This window comes from Sciurus carolinensis, chromosome 6 (genome assembly GCF_902686445.1).
Source record: "Sciurus carolinensis chromosome 6, mSciCar1.2, whole genome shotgun sequence".
Taxonomy (NCBI): Eukaryota; Metazoa; Chordata; class Mammalia; order Rodentia; family Sciuridae; genus Sciurus; species Sciurus carolinensis.
In genome coordinates, this window is record NC_062218.1 from 96,214,352 (window position 1) to 96,237,911 (window position 23,560).

Here is a 23,560-nt window from a genome sequence, read left to right on the forward strand (position 1 = left end):
GTTGATTTTAGTTCTTTTGGATAAATACCAAGGAATGGGGCAGCTTAGTCATTTGGTGGTTCCATTCCTAGTTATTATGATTTAGATATGAGGTATTCCCCAAAAGCTCATGTGTGAGACAATGCAAGAATTTTCAGAGGTGAAATGATGAGATTATTAGAAATGTGACCTGATCAATAGATTAATCCACTGATATGGATTAACTAGATGGTAACTGGAGGCAGATATGGTGTGGCTGGAAGAAATAGGTCACTAAGGATATACCTTTGGGTTTACATTTTGTCCCTGGTGAGTAGAGTGCTCTCTCTGCTTCCTGTTGCCATATTCTGAGCTGCTTTCTTCCACCACATCCTTCTGTCATGATGTTCTGCCTCACCTTGGGTCCAGAGTTATGGAGTTGGCCAGTCATGAACTGAACTCTAAAACCATGAGTCAAAATAAACTTTTCCTCCCTTAAGTTTTTCTCGTTTTGATCACAGTGCTTTCCAAAGTGGTTGTACTAATTTGCAGTCCTACCAACAATGTATAAGTGTACCTTTTTTTACCACATCCTTGTAAGCATTTATTGTTATTTTTATTCTTGATGATTGCCATTCTAACTGGAGTGAGATGAAAAATCTCAATTTTGTTTTGATTTGCATTTCCCTAGTTACTAAGAATTTTGAACCATTTTTTTGTTTCTTAATATATCTATATGTTTTTAGTTGTCAACGAATCTTTTATTTTTTTATATGTAGTACTGAGTATCAAATCCAGGGCTTCACACATGCCAGGCAAGTGCTCTACCACTGAGCCCACAACTCCAGCCCTTGAACCATTTTTCATGTATTTGTTGGTCATTGGTATTTCTTCTTTGGAAAAATGTCTGTTTAGTTCATTTGCCCACTTATTGATTTGATATCCATTTTTCTGTTGTTAAGTTTTTGAGTTCTTCATGTATTCAGGATATTAATCCCCTCTTGGAAGAGGAACTGACAAAGATTTTCTCTCATTCTGTAGGCAACTCTATTCATGCTCTTATTTCCTTTGCTATGCAGAGACTTAAATTTGATGTCATCCCACTTATTTCTTGGTTTTATTTCTTAAACTTTAGGAGTCTTATTAAGGAAGTTGATGCCTGCACCAGCCCTGGGGGTTGACCCTATGTTTTCTTGTTTCAGTTGGCAGAGTTTTTGGTCTAAATTCTAGGTCTTTGATCTTCTCTGAGTTGATGTTTGCTCAGAGTGAGAGACAGGGATTCTAGCTTCATTCTTCCACATGTAGATATACAGTTTTCCCAGCACCATTTGTTAAAAATGTTGTTTTTTTTCCTCTAACATATTTTTGGCATCTTTGTCAAGGATCATATGACTGTATCTGAATGGCTTAGTCTCCATGTCTTCTATATTTCATTGGTCTTCTCGTCTGTTTTTTATGCCAATACCATACCTTTTTTGTTATTGTAGCTCTCAAGTATAATCTTGAGATTGGGTATTAAGTAGCAAACATTTGTGTTCAGACATCCTTAAGTGATATGTGTGTAAAATTCAGCATAAAGCAAGAGGAAGGGAAGATGCAAAAAAAAAAAAGAAAGAAAAGAAGATGCTATAGTGTTAAGCAATGCCATCTACAATTGATATTTAGGGTGTTGAACAAATATTTGTATTTTCTTATTCAAGGCAAGAATTTGGGGATATTGGTATGAAAATAAGTCTTTCAACCCAAGGATTTGTGTAATAAATAAATACTATTTGTTTGGTTTTAATAAATAAACACTATTATTAGGTCCTATGTTTTAACATCAGTTAAAATTGGGTTTTCCCTCATCAGTTCTGACTGATTTATTGAACTGATAGTAAGGAGCTAATTCATGTGTCATAAACTGATAAGTGGTTCATCAAATAATCTAGGCATTTTATATTTTAAATGTTAAGGTAATAATAAATTTTAATACTGTTTTCCAGAAGAAAAGTTTTCCTAAAAAAAAAAAAAAGCACTTATTCTGTGTACTCCTCTCTCTTAAATTCATAGTATACTGTAACTCCCCATTTGAAGTTGCTTTGGTGACCTTAAGTCACTGATATCTTTATGAATATATTTTATAGGTTTCTATTGTAAAATTGAAGTTTTGGGAATAATCATGTAACTGTTCTAAGTTTAAAGATCACAAAGTCTGAAAATATTATACAAGATATACTTTTTTATAGAAACCACAGCAAACATAGTCTTTTTGCCCCAGGGAGGGATACTGGGGATTGAACTCAGGGGCACTCAATCACTCAGCCACATCCCCAGCCCTATTTTGTACTTTATTTAGAGACACAGTCTCACTGAGTTGCTTAGCGCTGCCTTGCTTTTGCTGAGTCTGGCTTTGCACCTGCAGTCTTCCTGCCTCAGCCTCCCAAGTCACTGGGATTACAGGCATGGGCCACCACACCCAGCTCATAAAATCTTTTTTAAACTTTTAATTTTAAAGTTAATCAGGATTTTTTTTCCCTTCAAGGAAGAATATTTAAAATATTGCATGCCATGAAACTAGAACTTTATCAGATTAGGATATGATAAGAATTTAGAGAAAATTTTTCCTTGCTTATTCACAAATATTTGAGTATTTTATTAATCGGGTAAAATGGTTTCTAAAGATGACTTCATTTTTTTATTAACAATATAGAATTACTAAATAACTCAAAATTTCCAAAGTGACATAAAATAAAATTCCTTGTAAAGCATATGATTTAGTGGGGTTTTTTCCTTGCAAACATATTTTCCAGTTAAAAACACTTTTGACCACTATATTCATCTGTAAATTACTAATAATAGGCATTTAATTTCTAATTATTTCTTCTTTGAGGAACTAGATACTAGTACTGTTAATTCTTATGAATCTTGCTCCAAAAATGTATCTCTCCTTATTTGAAACATTTTTCTGTTGCCTATAGAATGAAGTTTAAATTTTTAACTTAACAGACAAGACTCAAATTTCTTCCCTGAAAAATCTGTAAATGTCATTCAAAGCTAGCTCTCTTTTCTTGATTATATAGCTAGAAATGATCAACTCTCTTATCCTTAAGCATTATTTATCTTGTATTAAAATTTTGTTGTATGTGTTTTAGCTCCCTATTTATAAGTTGAGTTGTATTTATCATTATATCATCTATATTTATACTTTAAACAAAATGCACTAAGTAAACGCCATCTAGGTTCCTGTCCTTGTGGAATTCATACTCTAGTTTGGAAACAATGATGATAGAGAAAGAAAATGAACACATAGATAGTCAGAACTTGTCAGATTTCAAATGTTTTGCATACAAAACACCTGGGAATGATACCAGTCTTGATAAAGTGATCATGAAAGGTCTCTTTGAAAATGTAACATTTATGCCAAGACCTGAAGGATATGAAGTAGTAGTCATGATTTGGGAGCAGAGTATGAGTTGAAGGAAGGTACTGAGACATAAGAGGCACAAGTCAGAAAAGGAGGTAAGACAAATAGAAGCAAAGACACCCCTTCACCCAATTTATATACACTCCTTTTCTCCACTAAATCTGACTCTGCCTTTGGCCATAGGTTGAGAAATAAATGTTAATCTCTCTCTCCTTTAAAAGTTGTGACTTGAATTTGTATCCAACCTAGAAATACTTAGAATTTGAAAAAATTTAGGGAGAGAATTATATGTGTTAGGTTGTAGGAATTTTATAAAATTCAGAATAAAACTAAAATTCTTGTAATTACACACCACGGAAGAACAGTTGATATTTTGTTTATCTCTTTGTGTTTGTCTCTTTGTACATGTATAATTTGTTTAAAAATAAACAACAAAAGCAGAAGATTGGGGTGTAGTTTCAATTCCCAGGACCTCTTCCCCCAAAGTTAGTTGGTATCATATATAAAACATAAAATATTCTGCATTTTTACCTAATATCATATGAATTATATAATTATGTCACATAATTATGATTTTTAATCTTGTGAGTGTACCAGAAGTATAGTTAATCAAGCAGTTGTTAGCAGTTGTTGAGGTTCTTTGGGTTTTTTTTTTTTTTTTTTTTTTGGAGTTGTGATCTCACTGTATTGCCTAAGCTGCCCTGAAACTCTTGATTCTTCTGCCTCAGCCTCCCAGATAACTGGGATTGGAGGCATGTTCCATCTTTGAGGTTCTTTCAGACATTTCATAGTATAAATAATGCTGACTATCTTTGTGCATGTATCTAATTGAACATAGGATAATTTCTTTTAACTGGTCTTGCTTGAGTATAAGCATTTTAAGAAGACTTTTGAAAGATAGATACTGCTTGTTTTCATGTATCTTCACTGACCATGTAATTTTTTTGCGGGGTAGGCAGATACCAGGGATTGAACTCAGGGGCCCTTGACCACTGAGCCACATCCTCAGCCCTATTTTCTATTTTTTATTTAAAGACAGGGTCTCACTGAGTTGCTTAGCGCCTCCTTTTTTGCTGAGGCTAACTTTGAACTCACACTCCTTCTGCCTTAGCCTCTGGAACCCTGGGATTACAGAGGGATGCCATCGTGCCCGGTCATGTAATGTTATTTAAAAATATCATTGCCCATTCAATAGTTGAAAATGGCACTCTTTTTATTGCTATTTCTTTGATTCCTTAATGTAATAAAAACTTTTTTTTGTGTATTTCTCTACATGTTTTTGTCATGTTAATTGCCAGTACATTCACAAGGTGCCTAGAAAGCTTTGTTACAGGAAGAAGTAAGGTTTTTTTCCTAAGCAAGGCCTGTGTAGTGCTCTAAATTAAAATGTATTTCCAGATGGTCTCCCTCTGTAGTGGAGTGGGGAGCTCTGACAGCAGAATCTATCCAGTAGTGCTCATGCTTCTCACCCCTGGCAGCACATACCACTGTCTGAATCTTAAGTTCAGAGATAGTGACTTAATGGTATTTTAAAATCTCCTCACAAAGAGGTGGAAGAAGGGAAGTGAGGGGAGAATTTCTTGGGAGAGATATTGACCAAATTATATTGTTATATTATATTCATGTAGTAGTATGTAACAACAAATCCCACCATTATGTACAACTGAAATCACAGTTTGAGAAGAAACTAGATTCTTTGCTTCTGGTGGGTAGGGTTTCTAAATGAACCTAAGCTTTAGTTGTAGAAGTTATACTTAAACTAGCAACAATTTTTTAAAGAAAAAAAATTTTTTTGATCTGTTTTTAGGCAGAAATCTATTCTGTCTGAGGCCTCCAATAAAGAAAAAGACTTGAGTTTATTGATAAAAGCATAAGAGTGAACTAAGGCAACTGAAAGGAGCACTAATTTTAACTCATTTTACACTAGTTAATATTGTTACCAATATATTCTTGTCAGTTTTTTAAACCACCAAGCCAAATGTGTATGTAAAAATAGAACACAAAATTTAAGATATTAAGAATTTCCTGTTAATGTTGTTTCACAGGGCACAATATCACAGACCTATAATCCCAGCTTCTGAGGCAGGAGAAACACAAACTTGAGCCAGACTGGGCAATTTAGTGAGACCCTGTCCCCAAATTTTAAAATGAACAAAAGGGCTTGGGCTGTAGCTCAGTGGTAGAGCACTTCTGTATTCAATCACCAGTACTTTAAAAAAAAAAAAAAGATGAATTTTGTGTTCATATTTATAACCTTTACTTATGAAACTACTAAAAACAATGGTCATTTTAAAAATTTTTTTTATTTAAATTTTTTTTTGTAACTTTTTGTAGTTGTAGATGGACAGAATGCCTTTATTATTTTATTTATTTTTATGTGGTGCTAAGTATCAAAACCCAGTGTCTCAACATGCACTGAGCAAGCACTCTGCCACTGAGCTACAACCCCAGGCCATGATTGGTTTTTTTGAAATTAAGAATATGTTTGACCAAAGGCCAAATGTTCTCTCTGATATGTGGGTGCTAACACACAAGAAGGTGGTGGTGGTGGAGGGGGTGGAATAGAAGTTCACCCAATTTGAAAAATGGGAAAGAAGGGGAAGGGAGTGGAGATAAGAAGAGAAAATACAGAATGAATTGGTCATAACTTTCCTATGTTCATGTATGAATACACAACCAGTGTAACTCAATCACGTACAACCACAAGAATGGGAAGTTATACTCCATGTATGTATATGTCAAAGTACATTCTACTGTCATGTATAACTAAAAAGAACAAATAAAAAAATGTCTGAAAATATAGAAAACAGCCTTAATATAAAATTTATTTCTTATAACTTAGAAGTTATTTAGCACATATACATGTGGGTAATATAACTGATTCAATTAAGTAATGATAGCAGGAGCTTTATTCTTATATACAACCTGATAACAAATTAGTACTTCATTGATCTCCATTGTGTTCAAACTTGGCTTAATATATTTTCATTGGATAACTTTTTAGATTATAGTTTCAAAAATAGAATGTATCTTTAAAATAAAATTCAATTCAGTTTTAGAATCCCTGGGGAATCTGTTTTGAAAAGTCTTTTACTGAATAATTAGTTGGCAACATTGCAAAATGTGAAGTTTTCGAATGGGCTTGTTTTTGAAATTTGAATCACAGTATACAGTGAACAGGTAAAGGTCATAACTTTCTTTAAAAGTTTATCATTTATCTGCTGAAGGACACCTAGATTGGTTCCATAGTTTAGCTGTTGTGAGTTGAACTCCTATAAGTATTGATATGGCCACATCACTGTAGTATGCTGATTTGAAGTCCTGTGGGTATAAATTGAGGAGCGGGATAGCTGGGTCAAATGGTGGTTCCATTCCAAGTTTCCTGAGGAATCTCCATACTACTTTCCATATGGTTGCACCAATTTGCATTCCCACCAGCAATGTCTGAGTGTACCTTTTTCCCCGCATCCTCACCAACATTTATTGTTGCTTGTATTCTTGATAATTGCCATTCTGATTGGAGTAAGATGAAATCTTTAGTTTTGATTTGCATTTCTCTAATTGCTAGAGGTGTTGAACATTTTTTGTATATTTGTTGACTGATTGTATGTTTTCTTGTGTGAAATGTCTGTTCGGTTCCTTAGCCCATACAAATTTAAAAATTTATTCTTAAAAAAAAACTTCATCTTTTGATAGGGTTTGAAGTATAACTTAGTGGTAGAGCACTTGCTTAGAATGTGCACATCCCTGGGTTCAGTCTCTACAAAAACAATTAAAAATAAAAATAATAAAACTTTGTCATTTGAATCACTAATTTCTACAATACTTGTAAAAAATTAGTCAAATTTTGGCTACAGATTGGTTTACTAAGTAAAAGCGTGAATTAATTTTGACTCATAGTCTGAGTCAAAAGTAAGAGACTTAAAATTTGTTTCTTAAGGTACTAAGAAGTTATTTTGGGGAGCTTTTGAAATATAGTCTTTATTTCGAAAGACACTTTTTCTTTATGGAAGTTCTAGTAGATCTTATGAAAAACTCTGAATTTGTGACAAATCGATGACTATGCGAGTCCTGTGCAATGAATCATGCACTTTCAGTAACAGAATCTTGAAAACCTTTTATAAAATGAAGTCATTTTTATAAAAGATATATTTAGGTTAAAATCAAATTGATTTTACATGTTTCCTTTATTTCACATATGAACAAATTTTTTCTGAATATATTTAAACTTTTAATATGTAATTCTAATTAAAGTAATAAGGTGGTCAGCATAGAAGTCACTGATTGATTTGTTCAACAAATACTTAGGGCATGTTAGATATATATCAGGCATTATAACAGAAAGAAGAAATTCAGCAGCACAAAGGAAACAAAAATTACCTCATAATTCTTTCTTCCGAAGGATAACCTCTATGTCTAATATTTATTGTTTGTTCATTTATTTGTTGTGTGTTTGTGTGACAGTCTCTAAATTGGTGGAGGCTGGTCTCAAAGTTTGAATCCTCCTGCCTCAACTTCCCAGATCTCTGGGATTACATGTGTGTGCCTCCTTCTAATATATATAACTATGTTAATAAAATGGTATACTCTTCACATTATTAATTTTAAAACTAAAAAAATACTATTGTAAATATACTTAACTTAGAAACTGTAAGTATAGAATCCTGTTAAATTTAAACAGATAATGGGAACATCCCTTCCCCCTTCAAATCAAAACTTAAATCGAACTTTAAATTCTTAACAGTTTTGAGCTGGTCTTTCTAACTCATAAAATTGGTAATTTAAACTCCACGTGGTTAGATTTAAATGAAATGTAGAATCTGCATTAAAGTATCACATTTGAGCCTCAGATTAGTAATAGCTATCGTACTTAACCTGTATTAGGGACTGCAATAAATACTACTTTGTATTAACTTCTCTATATTTCTATTTTCACTTTATAGAGAAAGAAATTGAAGCACTGAGATCAAGTGACTAAAATGACAGAGCTAGAATGAGAAGAGCACAAAGATGAAACCCGGGCACTCTGACTCTTGGGTCGTGGTCTCAGCCACTGTGCCGTGCTGCATCATAGCTTTTCTGTTAATTATTTTAAATTCAAATGTAGTTTGAGGGATTTACCTAACAAGTCATTGATTTGTAACGTAAAATTATTTGTGGAAATACATATAATAGATTTAGTTTTGTCTTTGCTGCAAGCATGTGAATCATAGCCAATGAAATGTAATTTATTATTCCTCCACCCACTTTTAGCATCTCATGCTAATCTTTCTGCCCTGTGGACCTCCCCGCACCTCACCCAGTTCTGCATGTCAGCCACCATCAGCTTCCCTGGGTTGCATGGGTAAGGAGCAGTAAGGGCATACCCGAGGCTCAGGAGGCACAGTACGGGCTAGGGCCCAGGCTGACTGTGCTGCGGGGCGGGTCCCTGTGTGCTGCTGCGGAGTGCGGGATGGGAAGCCAAGCGTGAAGCAGCTGTGTAATCCCCTGGATGCGGACCAGGGCGCTCCCCTGCCCAGTCCAGAATCTGCGGATTGGCTGGGCCTGGGGACACGTGACCGACATGTGGCTGTATTGGCGCAGCCCGCTGGGGTGTCACTGGAGACGGAATGGAGGTGCTGCCGGGCTCGGAAATGGGGTAGGTACTGGAGCCACGATGGCCAAGCTGCCTGCGGGGGGAAGGGAGGAGGCGATTTCCCCTTTGACTGTCTTAAACCGGTGGCCTTTCCTTGGCACAGGGTCCACTGCCATATGCCAAGTGAGGAGGCAGGGGCGTCGGCCCCCATCTCTCCCCCACCCCCCACTGCAGCACAGGAGATGAATTTCCTGTGCTTCTGATCTAGGGTTTTTGACAGAAGAAGGGGGAGGGGTAGAAGTGTTAAGGGGAGTCTGGTGAGAAAGAGCTGTTTTTGAAACTAGAAGAGGGTTTTGTTTTTATAATGCCTGTTGACAGAGTGGAGTGGAATAACAGTATCTAAGGAAACGGGTAGAGGACAACAAAGAATGGAGCATATTCATGGCGAGGAGCAAAAGCTCTAGCCTATTGAAAGGCTTTTTCCTCCTTGGCCACAAGGACACATGCAGTGGTAGCCAAAAGAGGGGATACAGAGCAGCCGCTGATGGCCGATGTGGAATCTAGTAAAAAGGGGTAATGGGAATGGGAGGAAGAAGAGGAGGCAGGTAATGCAGAGGTTTAGTAATGTTTTTGGTTGACTGGTGAAATATTGATCAATAGTAAAGTGCCTGCTTTTGTACAGCTTCTAAGTTAACTCTCTGTGAATAGAGTAAGAAAAAGATACCAGTGTCTTTGTTAGGTACAAAATGCAGTGGTAGTGGCTTTTTGTAGATGACTGCAGCATTGCTTTTCTCCCTGTGTTAGGCTGAAAGGACAACTGCAGAGGAATAAGAAACCTTACAGCAAATGCCAGGGGTAGAAGTCCATTTATAAGAAACCATAGTTTACAAATGCAGTCTGAATAGGAGAAAAAAATTACTGTTCTTTAAAGTAGGAAAAATACTAGGTTATGAATGTTTTGACATGTATCAGATGCTTTGATCCTACATCACAAAAGAGATGCTCAAATTCTTTGATTTAACACAAATCCTGCAGGAAATCTTAATAAATTATGTATGAAACAGTGGCTCTCTTCTTTTGTTAGTGTAGCTTTTATGTCATTAATTAGGTCATTCAAGAGCAAGTCACTTTTTAATGTAAATCATGAAAATTGTGATAATTTTTTCATAAGCCTAATATTTAAGATCTGTATTTATTAAGTATTGCTCTTTGGTCACTTTTAGATATCATTGATGAAGTCTACAGGTAAATATTTTAAGTTAAAGCACCATGGCTTTTTTAAAGATATAATTAGTGAATATTTATTTAGTGAATATTCCTATCAAGGTAGACTCTTGGTACGAAGTGTTTTTAGTTGCATGTATTTTTTCCATTACTTCAGTGTCTAAAAATATATTTTTTTCAGATTAAATCGTTTTTTAGAATTTTTTAATGTAGATTGAAATGCCTTATCTTTATGCATATTTAAGGTAACCTGCCTGCCACACCTCCTCACTCCCTGAACAAGAATGGCAGTGGCTTTGTAACACCCTCCAGAGTCAGTAACAGTGGCTCTTAAATGGTATTTCTGTAATAGAAAGTCTTAAGAGAACTTATAATTTTATTTATAATATTTTTCAAGGTAATAAGAAATTAGATTTGAATAAATTATTTTTCATCAATAAATGAAAACTATTCTTTAAAAATCATTTTTGCTTTAAAAAGTACTTGATCATGGATATCAGGCTTAGTTGTATGTAGGGTCTCTTTAAATTTGATGGAAAGTGACTAGAATTTAAAATATCACATTGAAATTGCAAATAAAATGTAGTAGCTAATATTATTCAATTCTCTGAATCTCAATTTGTGTATTCCTTGAAAGTTTATGCATTCTTAGTTTTACATAAATATCCTCATTTTATTGTTTAATTTGCTCAGTTTATTTTCACTTAAAATGTTAGAGTACTCTTAATCAGGTACATTGTGACTTTAACCAAGGTCATGAATTGTATGAGGAGTTAAAGAACGTAAGCCCTCTGTTTTATCATAATTCTATAAAACTATTTAATAGTGCCTGTTAGTATATAGCACAAAATAATACATAACATTATTTGAAAAGTATATGTCACTGGCAAATCATTCATCAGTGAAAAAGAAATCCCACATGATTAGGGGTTTTAACTACAATATAAAAATACCTTATAAAATAGTTAATAGCTAAGCAAATCAAGAGATAGCAGTTTTCATAATGACATTTATAAACATACTTTTAAAGATCATCTTATTAATTATATGATAAATTCTACAACAGTGTTAGATTGAAATATTTTTCTCAATTAAATAAGAAATAAAGGGCTAAATTAAGGAATGCTTATTTCATTCCTCTTATAAAATATCTAGTATAAAACTCAGCTGTTGGTTTTAGTGGTCTTTGAAATTATTCATTGTTAATATCAGAATTGTGCTATTAAGGAATTAGAAATATGATTTATGAACTGAAAGCTATCATTTTTATTATATTAATTATGCTATAAATTTTTATTTTACCATTTTTGTTTTATACTGTTACTAATTTCACATAATTAATTGGGGAGGGCGTAATCAGGGATTGAACTCAGGTGCACCCAACCTGTGAGCCACATCCCCAGCCCTTTTTTGTATTTTTTGTTTAGAGACAGGATCTCACTGAGTTACTTAGTGCCTCGCCGTTACTGAGACTGGCTTTGAACTCAAGGTCCTCCTGTCTCTGCCTCCCAAGCTGCTGGGATTATAGGCATGTGCCACCACACCCGGCAATTTAACCAATCTTTTATAGTTTTTTACGTTTAAATGTTTTCTTCAATTTTGATCTCACCTTCCTTTTTGAATTAGAATCCAAGCACATAGGATGGGGTAGAGCATGTAAAAAGATGAGTTAACATTTGAGTAACTATATTCACTACTTATTTTTTAAGTGTACCTGCTAAATGCCAAACCTAAGAAAGGTGTTGAAGAATGATACAAGACATGAGAACTAACCTGTAAGGAACTTGTAACAGAACTATGTGAAATTTTATTGCTGTTTCTAGGATCTTTAAAGGTATATATAATCTGAAACATCTTCTAATTTAAAGGAATGTGGAGGATCATTCATGAAACACTTTTTGTAAAATCTGCTTGGAATCATAGATAATTTTGGAAATTAAATTATTTTTTTAAGTACTAAGTATCTTGGATGTACAATGAGAAGGTTAAATGATGGGACTTCTAGATCTTTTAGTGCTAACAGTCAATAATATATGTGATTTTAGATCTCTATAGTGTTAATAAGGAAAGGAATACTAATGTTCATTTTGGTACAGATGACATTTCAATGTTATATAACAGAAATATAGCTGAAATTGTTTTTGTAAATCAGACCATGGCACTATCAGTTCTTAAAAATTAGGTCAGTCTTCTTATTGACACCCATATCCCACTCCCCTTATAGGCACTCGTTCAAATCTGTTCTTGTTTGTTTTGTTTTGTTCTAGTGTTGGGGATGAACACAGGACTTTGGGCAGGCTAGGCAAGTGCACTAGCACTGAACTATACCCACCAACCTCCATATTTGTTCTTAAATATGCATGAATTTTTGTGAATTATTTAGCATCATTTTGTGTCTTTTTTTTTCCCCCAGCTAATGGAGCTTAAAATGTTTTTGTTGTTGGCAAAACAACACAAAATTTACCACCCTAATTTTTCTTTTTTTATTTTTTGAGACAGTGCCTTAGTTGCTCCGTCTGGCCTCAAATTTGCAGTCTTTCTGCTTCAGCCTTCTGAGTAACTGTGGTTGCAGGCATGCACCATGGCACTTGACCATCTTAACGGTTTTTAAATGTACAGTTCTGTGACATTAAGTACATTTACATTGTTTTGCAACCATAACCAACATTCATGTCCAGAACTTTTTTTTATCTACACTAGTTGAAACTCTGAGAACACCCAACTCCCAATTTCCCCTCCTTTCAAACCCTGGCAATCCCCAATCCACTTTATACCTCTGAATTTGACTATTATAGGAGTCTCATATAAGAAGAATCATAATATTTGTACTTTTGTGACTAGCTTACTTCACTTAGCATAAAGTCTTCAAAGTTCATTTATGTTGTAGCAAGAACTAGAATTCCTCCTCCTTCTTCTTCCTTCTTCCATCTTCCTTCTTCCTTCTTCTATGTCTTCTTCTTCTTTCTTTTTTTTTTTTGGTACCAGGGATTGAACCCAGGGGTGTTTAAACACTGAACCACCTCCCCAGCCTTTTCTATTTTGAGACAGGGTCTCACGAAGTTGCTGAGGCTGACTTCGAACTCACTCTCAATTCTCCTGCCTCAGCCTCCCAAGTTACTGGTTTTACAGGCATGTACTATTGTGCCTAGCCAGAATTTCTTCATTTTTAAAACTGGGTAATATTCTCTATATATGTATATCACATTTTGTTCATTCATCTGTCAGTGTACATTTGGATTGCTTTCACCTTTTGTCTATTATGAATAATGCTGCTGTGAACATGAGTGTACGAATTATTGTTTGAGTTCCTGCTTTCAATTCTCTTGTGTATGTATGCTGATTAAATTTTTAATTTATATGATTTTTGAAAGTTTCTAACTCAATACCATTTTTAATATCTATTCATTTTATTTTATGTCAATCGTGTGTGATGCTAACTCTGCTGCATAGTATCCCATAGTATTTATTTTCACCTCTGTTGAAAGCTCTAGGTTTTTTTCAAATTCCTTTTTTATATTAGAACTATATAATTATACATAGTAGATTTATTCCAACAAACTCACACATGCATGGAAATCCATTTTAATTCATGATCCCCTGCCTTTCCCTCCCTGTCCTTTCTCCCACCTTCCCTTCCTCTATTCTATTAGACTTTCCAAATTCTTTATCACAAACACTACTATATGTCCTTATGAATGAGTCTTTATGGACTATATGAGTTACATATCATTACATAACATATCACAGAAACTTAGTGACTTAAACAAATAGTATCTTAAATAAGAAACATTTATTATTTCAGAGTTTCTGTAAGGCAGGAATTTTGGAATGTCTTAGTCAGGTGGTCTGACTCATGATCTCTTTAAGTCACAGTCAAGATATCAGCCAGGGCTCTAGTCACTTGAGAGCTTGACTAGACTGGAGAATGTAGTTCCAAGATGGCTCACTCACATAGTCTGTTTCTCTTAGGATATTAGCAGGAGGCCTCTCAGGGGGCTGTCTTGTGTTTATGACATGGCAGCTGGCATCCCCCAATGAGCACAGCAAGAAAGAGCAAGAAGAAAGACATCCATGACCACACGTTCTCAGTAGCTGCATAACCATCATTTCTGCAGTTTTGTTTTTACTAGTAGTAAGTCTAACCCACACAAGAGATAAATTAGACTCTTCCCCTTCAAAGAGTAGTCAAAGAATTTGTTGATATATTTGAAAATCATTGTATGCACCAGTGAAAAGATTTCACTGGAATTTAGCCTTAAGAGAGGGATCACTGTAGTTTAGGACATTATTTCCTATTGCTGTTGTAAGACATTACTGTAAATGTAGTGGTTTAAAATAATACAGATTTATTATCTTACAGTCCTGGAAGTCAGAAGTCCAAATGGTTTTCACTGGACTAAAATCAAGGTTATCAGTAACACTGCTTCCTCCAGAGGATCTAGAGAGGAATGCATTTCTGTGCCCCTTTTTTGCCCCCCCTTCCCCAGCATCTAGAAGCTGCTTGCTTTTCATGATTGCTTTCTCCATCATTAGTGCCAGCAGAGTACTAAATCTCTTTCTGAATCTGACCCTCTGTTTTTTGTTTTTGTTGGTCTCATAATCTTCTCTGACCCTTCTGCCTCCTCCTTATAAGAACCTTGTGATGACCTTGGTCCACCCATATAATCCAGGGAAATTTGTCTCAAGATTTTTAAAAAAATTTTTTAGTTGTATATGGACACAATATCTTTATTTATTTAATTTCATCTGGTGCTAAGAATCCAACCCAGTCCCTCACACATGCTAGACAAGCACTCTACCAGTGAGCTACAGTCCCAGCCCTCAAGATTTAATCACATCTGCAAAGCCCCTTTAGCCATGTAAGGTAATACGTTCATAGTTTTGAGAGGTTAGGACATGGACACATTTGTGGAACCATTATTCTGCCTACCACAGGTATATGTACATAGTTCTTTATTTTTTTAAGATTAAGCATTTTTAAAGCTATTTTTTTAAAATTACATTTCAGTGAATTAATGTTGCTTGGGGGTGGGAGAAATGTTCAGGTTTTCATTTACCAGATTTGTTTCAAGTATATAACAACTAATATGGTAAGCAGATAATGTCAATGAACAATGTTAAAATATATTTTCTAGTATAATTTTTTAGATTCTTGGTTTTATCATCATTTATGTCATTGAAGTAACTACTTCTGATATAGTATGTAATAGAAATTGAGACGTGTTAAAGCAATATGTCCCTGCTAAGTTTCCTTTTGTTGTCTTTTAGACTTGTTACAACAGTTTCTCTGGGTACTCTGTACAAACCCCAGCCTAGCCTCAGTATGTTCCCGTTCACATTTATGCCTTCACCTCCCTAATTCTACCACAATGTACTTCCGCTAAATTAGATGGACAACTAACTGTTCCCTTATATATATGTCATTTTTCTAATCTCTGAGCTTTGATCATGCCGTCCCTTTTCCTGGAATACTATATTCTCATATTTATATTGTTAAAATTGTGCCATCTCTCATTCTTCTGTAAAATTGCTTTTATATCTTGAGTACTTGCTTCATTTTTTTTGACAAGTTATGACTCCTATAGCACTATACATTGATGCTTTTAAATTGAAGTTCGTCTTCAGATTCTAAGTAATTTCTATCTTAGCCTGAATTTCTGGTCAACCAGAACCGTGAGACAGACCATTGTGTGGATACTTCACATCAGAAAGTGATCCAAGGAATAGAAATATAGGTCTTCAAAGAGTGAAACAGGGAAAGGACAGCTAATGTAAGCATGTATTCTTAAGTCGGTCATCATCAGTCATCACTTTAGACAACTGTGGCTTGATCTCCCAGGACTTTCTGAAGAACCACATGGAATATACCTCAGAATTATCTACAGTAGGGAAAGAACTGCATCCTAGATCCCTTTCCCCTTTGCCCAGTGATTGTTCCATTAAGCATTCAATCTTTTGAGGTTGTACATTCATGAGTGTTGGGAACCCACACTAGGTGTGTTATCAACGATACCCTAGGACAGAAAGCAAAGATCTGGTGCAGCTGATGTACTATCAGCTTACATCTGTAGTGGGCTGATTGATGCAGCAATGACTAGAGTTAAAGTGAGCCAAGAATGTAAGATGGAACACAAAAGTCTGATTTATAATGATCCTGTTAACCCTTTCAATTAGAATAGTCCTCCTTTGCTAGATCATAAGCTACTTGAGAATAAGGAGTATATCATCTTATCTTTTACCCCTTTATTATTTTCCTGGGGCTGTTGTAACAAAGTACCACAAACTGATGGATTAAAACATTAGAAATTTATTCTCTTACAATCCTGAAGGCTAAAAGTCCTTCTGGAGACTCTGAGGAAAAATCCATTCCTTGCCTCTTTTCCTGGTTTTTGATAGATTGCAGCTGCATCTTTCTAGTCTCCACTTTAGATATCACATGGCATTCCCACTCTCTCTCTCTCTGTTTATTCCCATGGAGCCATTTTATATGGGTATCAGTCATGGAATTAAGGGTCCAGTCCAATCAAAAATATAAAAATAAGAGCATATATAAGAGGATTTAAATAATATTATGCTACAATCAAACAGGAATTGAAGTTTGTGGACTTTTTATACTTTCCTTTTTTAGAAAGTTCAGTTGGATATTTGTGAAAATTTGTCATGTTCTTGACTACAAGGCAAAGCTTAAATTTTTTAAAAAATCCAAATAGTTGCAATTTTATAAATAACAATCTCCAGTCTATTAAACATATATCAATAACAATAAAAAGACTCAAAAAGCCTTATACACTTAACAGTTGAGAAAGGTTAATTTCAAGTATCACCATGATAAAGGAGGAAATCAAAAGATAAATTATGGGCCGTGATTGTACCTCATGGTAGAGCACTTGCCTAGCATGTGTGAGGCACTGGGTTAAATTCTCAGCACCCCATAAAAGTAAATAAATAAAATAAAGGTATTGTGCCTACAACTAAAATATACATATGTATTTTTTTAAAAGATAAATTATGAGTTATCTGAAAATTAGAGGAGAAAACTACACACTAAAACCTTTCAAACATTGTTAAGATTAGATTCAAAAGAAAAATTGATATTCTTAATATTTATTATTAAGGAAGAAATTAATAAGTGTTAGTAAAGTAAGGAAATAAGTGAATTAAATCCACTTTAACAAAAAAAAAAACAAATTAACAAAATAAGAGGATGAAATTAGTAAAGAAGTGTGAATAAAATAGAAAACAATGTAGTGGAAAGGATATGTAGCACCAAAAGTTGGTTTTTTTCCCACACAATTAATAAAGTAGATAAAATCCTACAAAGTTTAAAGGAACTCAAGATAAAAAGAACATGAAGGAAGAAAGAGATACCATCCTATGAAGAATTTTAAAATGAAAAAATATACATAACACTTAGATACACTTATAAAGCTAAAGGAAATGGATACTTTACTGGTGAACTATTAATAAGATTGTTACAAGATGAAGAAAACATGAAAGATTTATCCACAGAAGAAATTTTAAAATATATTAAAGAATTTTTTTTCTAAAAAGTTCTTCTTATTTAGCTTTCAAAGAATAGATATTTAGAATATTCCAGACCATATAAAAAGATGAGACATACCAGCCAGCTCATTTTATGAACTTAGCATAAGTGTATTTTAAAACTTTATTTTAAAATGAAACAAAATTTTAAAACTATGTACTGGTTTGTTTTTTTAATAAAAATTCTCTGTGAAATACAGAAATTTGGTAGATTAGGTTAAAAAGTAAAATTTGAACATGTGGGTTTATTTCAGGAATAGAGGGTGGGCCAACATTAGAAAAACTTATGATGGAATGCATCAACAAAATAAACAAACTGATTAAAACAAAAAGGGCTCCAAAAATATTCAGCAGCCACTCTATAAAAACTTTAAAAGGAAAGAAAAAAATGCCTAAACTTGTTAAAAATGTTTACTGAAATCTAAGAGCAAGAATATTAACTGGTGAGATATTAGATCATTTCTATTAAAATCAAGCATAAGATAGTTTTTTCAGCATCATATTGTAATTTCAAGCTAATAAGAAAAAGAAATGAGGTGTAAATACTGGGAAAGTAGAGGCAAAAAGTATCTGTACTTATAGATTATAAGATTGTTAGAGTTCATAGAATACTTAGAGTGGCCACATAAGGGATATGTATTAAATAAAATCAGTAGCTTTTGTCTGTACTAGCAGGATTCAGTGTTGTGTGGTGTTTATTCATGGACATTCAAACAAAAAAATAAAATCCAAACGTCCAGGGATAAATTTGATCTGAAAGGCATAGAACTTTTTCTTGCTGGCAAAAAAGGGACTAGAAAATTTTATTGAAGAATCTGATTTATTAATTCCTGATACAGAGTAAGAGTTTCGTAGAAATGGGAATCTCTCTCAAATTAATATAAACAAATTGTTATGGTTCTAAACATATATGAGAATTAAGCATATGATAATACATTTCTGTTTAGTGGAAATGTCTTAGTAATACAAGCATCATTGGTTATTCATATAGAAGATAGAACAATTAGATCACTGTACTCATATCATACATAAAATGAAAAATTTAGTGAGGTAAAGGTTTTAATATAAAGCCTGATTCAAGCTAGTAAATCAGTGACCCGCATTTCTTACCTCTTTTTCCCAGCACCCTATTAAAGTAATAGTAAAAAAAAAAATTTTTGATCTGTGAGCTTACAGTGCCAAAAGAATAAGAAGCAGCCAGATTGAAATGATAACAGACCTCTAGAAGATGAGGAAATAGTAAAAATAAAAAATTATTATTGAAAAAAAGACCTTAAGACTTTAAGACTTTCTGGTTCCTTTTCTTTCCAACATAGTAGACTACCTCTTATTATTTGAAATTATTTGGGCTGACTTTGGATGTTTAAAGACCAGAATTAGGAATTTATACACTAGGCCAAGGGTTGGCAACTGCTACCTATTTTTAAGATTTATTGGCACATAGACATGCCCATCCATTTATGTATTTTCTGGGGCTGCTTTTGTGTGTTAGCTACAAAGTCAAGTAGTTGCAACAGAAATCATGTGTCCCACAAAACCTTACAACAACGTTTATTCTCCACTCTACAGAAAATGTTTGCCAGCCCCTGCTCCTGGTAATTGTGATGGCTATCTTGGAGCCTTGCCCATACTTGCTATTGTCTTCAGTGGGTCCAACCACTGTACGTAGTCATTTACAGAATTTAAGGACAAGTAGAAAAAGAATATAGCAGACAGGAGACTGAATATGGGATCTCAGTAGAAAAAGAATAGAGGATAAAAACTTGCATTGATTGTCAAGTGAAAAGAATTAAAAGTGAATGTAGTGTATTCTTAGAATTTTTAAAAAATGTATCAATATATTGATTTTAAATCTGACAATATTGTTAGATTTTCATATTTCTCAAGATTGTTTCCTTTTTTTCCTTTTCTAATCAATATTTTTCCTTTTTTCAAAATTTACAGTGTTTTATGGGACTTCTAGGATTATGATGAATAAAACTGGTAGTAGACATCTTTTTCCTATTTTTAATAAGAATACCTCTAACTTAATTTCAGCACTAAGAAAGGTGTTAATTGCAGGTTTGGCAGCTTCCCTCCTGTTTCTAGTTTATTAGGAGTATTTACAATGAGTAGATACTGAATTTTGTCACATGTTTTTTCCTTATCTGGTGTGATGATTCCATGGGTTTTTTAAATTAATTAATGTATTTATCAGTTCTTCATATTGAACCCATATTGCCTCACAAATGCTAGACAAGCATTCTACCATTTAACTTAATCCCCACCTTTTTAAATTTTTTTCTTTCTTTCTTGGGGGGGGGGGTGGTAACTGGGGTTGAGCCCAGAATTACTCTACCACTGTACTATATCCAACCCCATTTGTCTTTTTATTTTGAGACAGGGTTTTACTAAATTGCCCAGGCTATGCTTAATTGTGATCCTTCTTAGCCTACTGAGTTGCTGGGATTACAGGTGTATGCCACCATACCCAGCTTTATTTTCAAAACAGTATCTCCCTAAATTGCCCAAGCTGACCTTGAATTTGCTTATATTTCTCCTACCTCAACCTCCTGATTCACTGGGGTTATAGACCTATACTACCACACCTGGCTTTTCTTTAATATTTTAATGCAGACAGTGATACTAATGCTAAACTATAATTATATTCTTGAAATAAACTGAACTTGATTCTGTTGTAGATTCTTTACTGTGCACTGTTGTGTTTTCTGATGATTTTGCTTAGAATCAAAATACTTTGAATCGGTGTTCATAAATTATTTAAGCCTACAATATTCTTTTCACATAATCTTTGACTTTTATAGGCTTATGGAATGCATCGAAGAATATTTGCTATTTTTCTACTCTTGAAAGAATTTAAGATTGGAATGACTTGTTTCTTTAAAGTTTGGTGAAATTTTCTGTAAACACATTTGAATCTTACGTTTTTGAGTTTGGAAGGAAGAGGGGAAAATATTTAACCCCTGAACTGTTAAGATTTTCTGTTTCTTCTTGAATCAGTTTCCCCTCCCTAGAATTTTGTTTTTGTGGGGGGGGGGGCTCCTTTCTCTAATCATATTTAGTCTTTTTAAAGAGCCACCTTTTTTGGTCTTTATACTCTTTAAAAGGGTATACACAATGAAAAGGAAGGTTTCTTCTCACAGTACCTTAGACATTCTTTCTAGAGGTAGCACTGTATTTTAGTGTATTCATTCAGTGATTTTTTTTTTCTTATGCAGTTCTTTTCTTTTTATTAGAGCAGGATGGATGCCATGTAAGACATAAGTGGTTGCAAACCACCCTGCCCCTTTTTTTTCCAGCCATACTGGGGATTAAACCCAAGACCTTTGTGCATACTAGACAAGTATTCTATCACTGAGCTACATCTCCAGCCCTCACCTCATATTTTTAATGCTAATATGTATTCTACTGCATTGATGGATATTCTATTTAAAAATAGTTGTGCTTTTATACAAAATATAAATTTTCTCATTTGAAGTACCTTAAAAGCCCAGGCTACTACTTCTAATGTGCTAACAGACATCTTCACTTCAGAAATCTCCATTTGGGTCGCTAAGGACTTTACATCCAATTAACAAGTTAATTAAAATAATGTCCCACACCACCATAACTTTGTCCTTGGAAGAGTGTATATGCCATTTAAATATCTTTAGTTAAAAATTTTTTTTTCATAATTTAAGTACAGTGAAATATTTTTGAAATATTTAAATCTGTTCCTGGGGCTAGGGCTGTAGCTCAGTGGTAGAGCATAAATTCAATCCAATGGTTTGGATATGAGGTGCCCCCCCAAAAAAAAAAAAACTCATGTGGGAGTCAATGCAAAAGGGTTTAGAAGTGAAATGATTGGGTTATAAGAGCCTTGACTTGATCAGTGTGTTAATCTATTGGTAGGGATTAACCATAAAGTAACTATAGGCAGATAGGGTGTGGCTAGAGGAGGTAGGTGATTGGGTGCATGTCATTGGAGTTTCTATTTTGTCCTTGTAGAGCAGAGCTCTCTCTCTGCTTCCTGATCCTCATGTTCTGAGCTGCTTTCTTCACTACACACTTCTGCCTTGATGTTCTGTTTTATCTCAGTCCCAAAGAATGGAGTTGGCCGCCTGTGGACTAAGACCTGTGAAGTCATGATCCCCCAAATGAACTTTTCCTCCTCCAGTTGTTCTTGTCAAGTCTTTTGTTCACAGCAGCAGAAAAGCTAAGACAAATCATTAGCACCAAAGACACAGACAAAAAACTGTTCCATTTGTAGTTTATTATCCCAGTGTGTGGTATGAGGAATAGTTGCATTTTTGCATTTTTTTCATGACTGTCCTGTTTTCTGGTATCTCTTATTTTAAAAGTCAGTCTTTTCACAAGTATTTGAGACATCATCTTTATTGTGTACCAAATTTACATGTGTTTACTTCTGGATTTTTAAATTGTTGTTCCAGTGGTTAATCTATTCATTTCACATAATATAACTTGTTTTAAAACTTTATTTTTAGGGCTGTGGATGTGGTTCAGTAGTAGAGCACTTTCCTAGCATGTACAAGGCCCCAGGTTCAATCCCCACCACCATTTAAAAAAAAAAAAAAAATCCCAAAACTTTATTTTTAAATAATTTTGGACTTAACAGAAGAGGTAGGAAAATAGCAGAGTTTTTTCCTATATATCCTTCATTTAGCTTCTCCTGATATTAACATCCTACATATTCTTACTACAGTTATCAAAACTGAGAAATTAACCCATTGTACAATAAAGTTTACTACATACTACTTTAATTATAAAGGGTTTGTGAAATATTTTAGTATATGGTAGGTTTAGTCTGTTCTTCTTTCATATTTTCCTATTTTTGCTAGTTTTGTTTTCAGATGTCTAACTGCAGCAGTAAAACCTTATATATTTTTATTGTAACTGTAAAATTTATAAGTTAAATTAGGGAGAAAAAACATCTTTATATGCTGAATTTTTCTATACAGATCTTTCCATTTGTTGAGGTCTACGTTTCTGTCTTTCAGAAGTGTTTTATAGTTTTCTGTGTTTTAGACACTTTTTGTTCATTTTGTGGATATATACACACACACACACACAGGATTTTTTTTCTTCCATTTCATCTTCTATTGGGCTTCTCTTTGCACATGTGTAAAAGAATCATTTCTGCATATTTTATAGTACTGTATATTAGTAAATTATTAATATTTAGTTGATTCTTTTGGATATTCCAGGCTTATGGTTATATCATCTATCAGTAATATTCCTAATGTTTGTCTTCTAATTTCATTTGTTAATTTAATTGTGCTAACTAATATTGTAAGTCATAGAATGATAAAAATGAACTTTCCCTGACTTTAGGACTTTATCTAGGGTTTTCATGTAGTCTGCTTTTGCTGGTTTGGGGACTGGTAAATATCACATTAAGAAAGTTTTGGGGGGCTGGGGTTGTGGCTCAGTGGTAGAGCGCTTGCCTAGCACGTGTGAGGCACTGGGTTTGATCCTCAGCACCACATAAAATGAATAAATAAAATAAAGGTATTGTGTCTGTCTACAACTAAAAAAAATTTTTTTTAAAAAGAAAGTTTTGGGGGGTTTGTTGTTGCTATTTGTTTGATCTGGGGATTGACTCCAGAGCCTTGCATGTACTAGGCATGTCCTAGACCGCTGAGCCATATTCATAGCCCAGTAGTGTTCTCTTTTATTCAGCATTTTCAACAAGAATGGAGTATTGAATTTGTAAAATGCCTTTTCATCATCTTTGACATAATCATATAATTTTTTGCATACATCTATTAATATGTCAATGATATTGATTTTACAATACTGACAACTTTTTCCTTATAAATCTTATTAGATTTTCTATAACTTTTGGAGTCAGTTTT

At 34.0% G+C, this 23,560-nt stretch overlaps 1 protein-coding gene across 11 annotated transcripts in view; it reads left to right on the forward strand.

Moving 5' to 3' along the window:
• Nucleotides 1-23,560, forward strand: part of Apc (APC regulator of WNT signaling pathway) — a 137,779-nt gene that overhangs the window by 32,893 nt on the left and 81,326 nt on the right. The window contains exon 1 of one of the 11 annotated variants that reach the window (XM_047555013.1): nt 8,858-9,002. The exons of 9 other annotated variants lie outside the window; for them this stretch is intronic. The gene's annotated coding sequence lies outside the window, so the exon portion shown is untranslated. Of the gene's footprint in view, nt 1-8,857; nt 9,003-9,517; nt 9,545-23,560 lie in introns of those variants that run through there. One more of the 11 variants, XM_047555014.1, reaches the window with a different exon arrangement.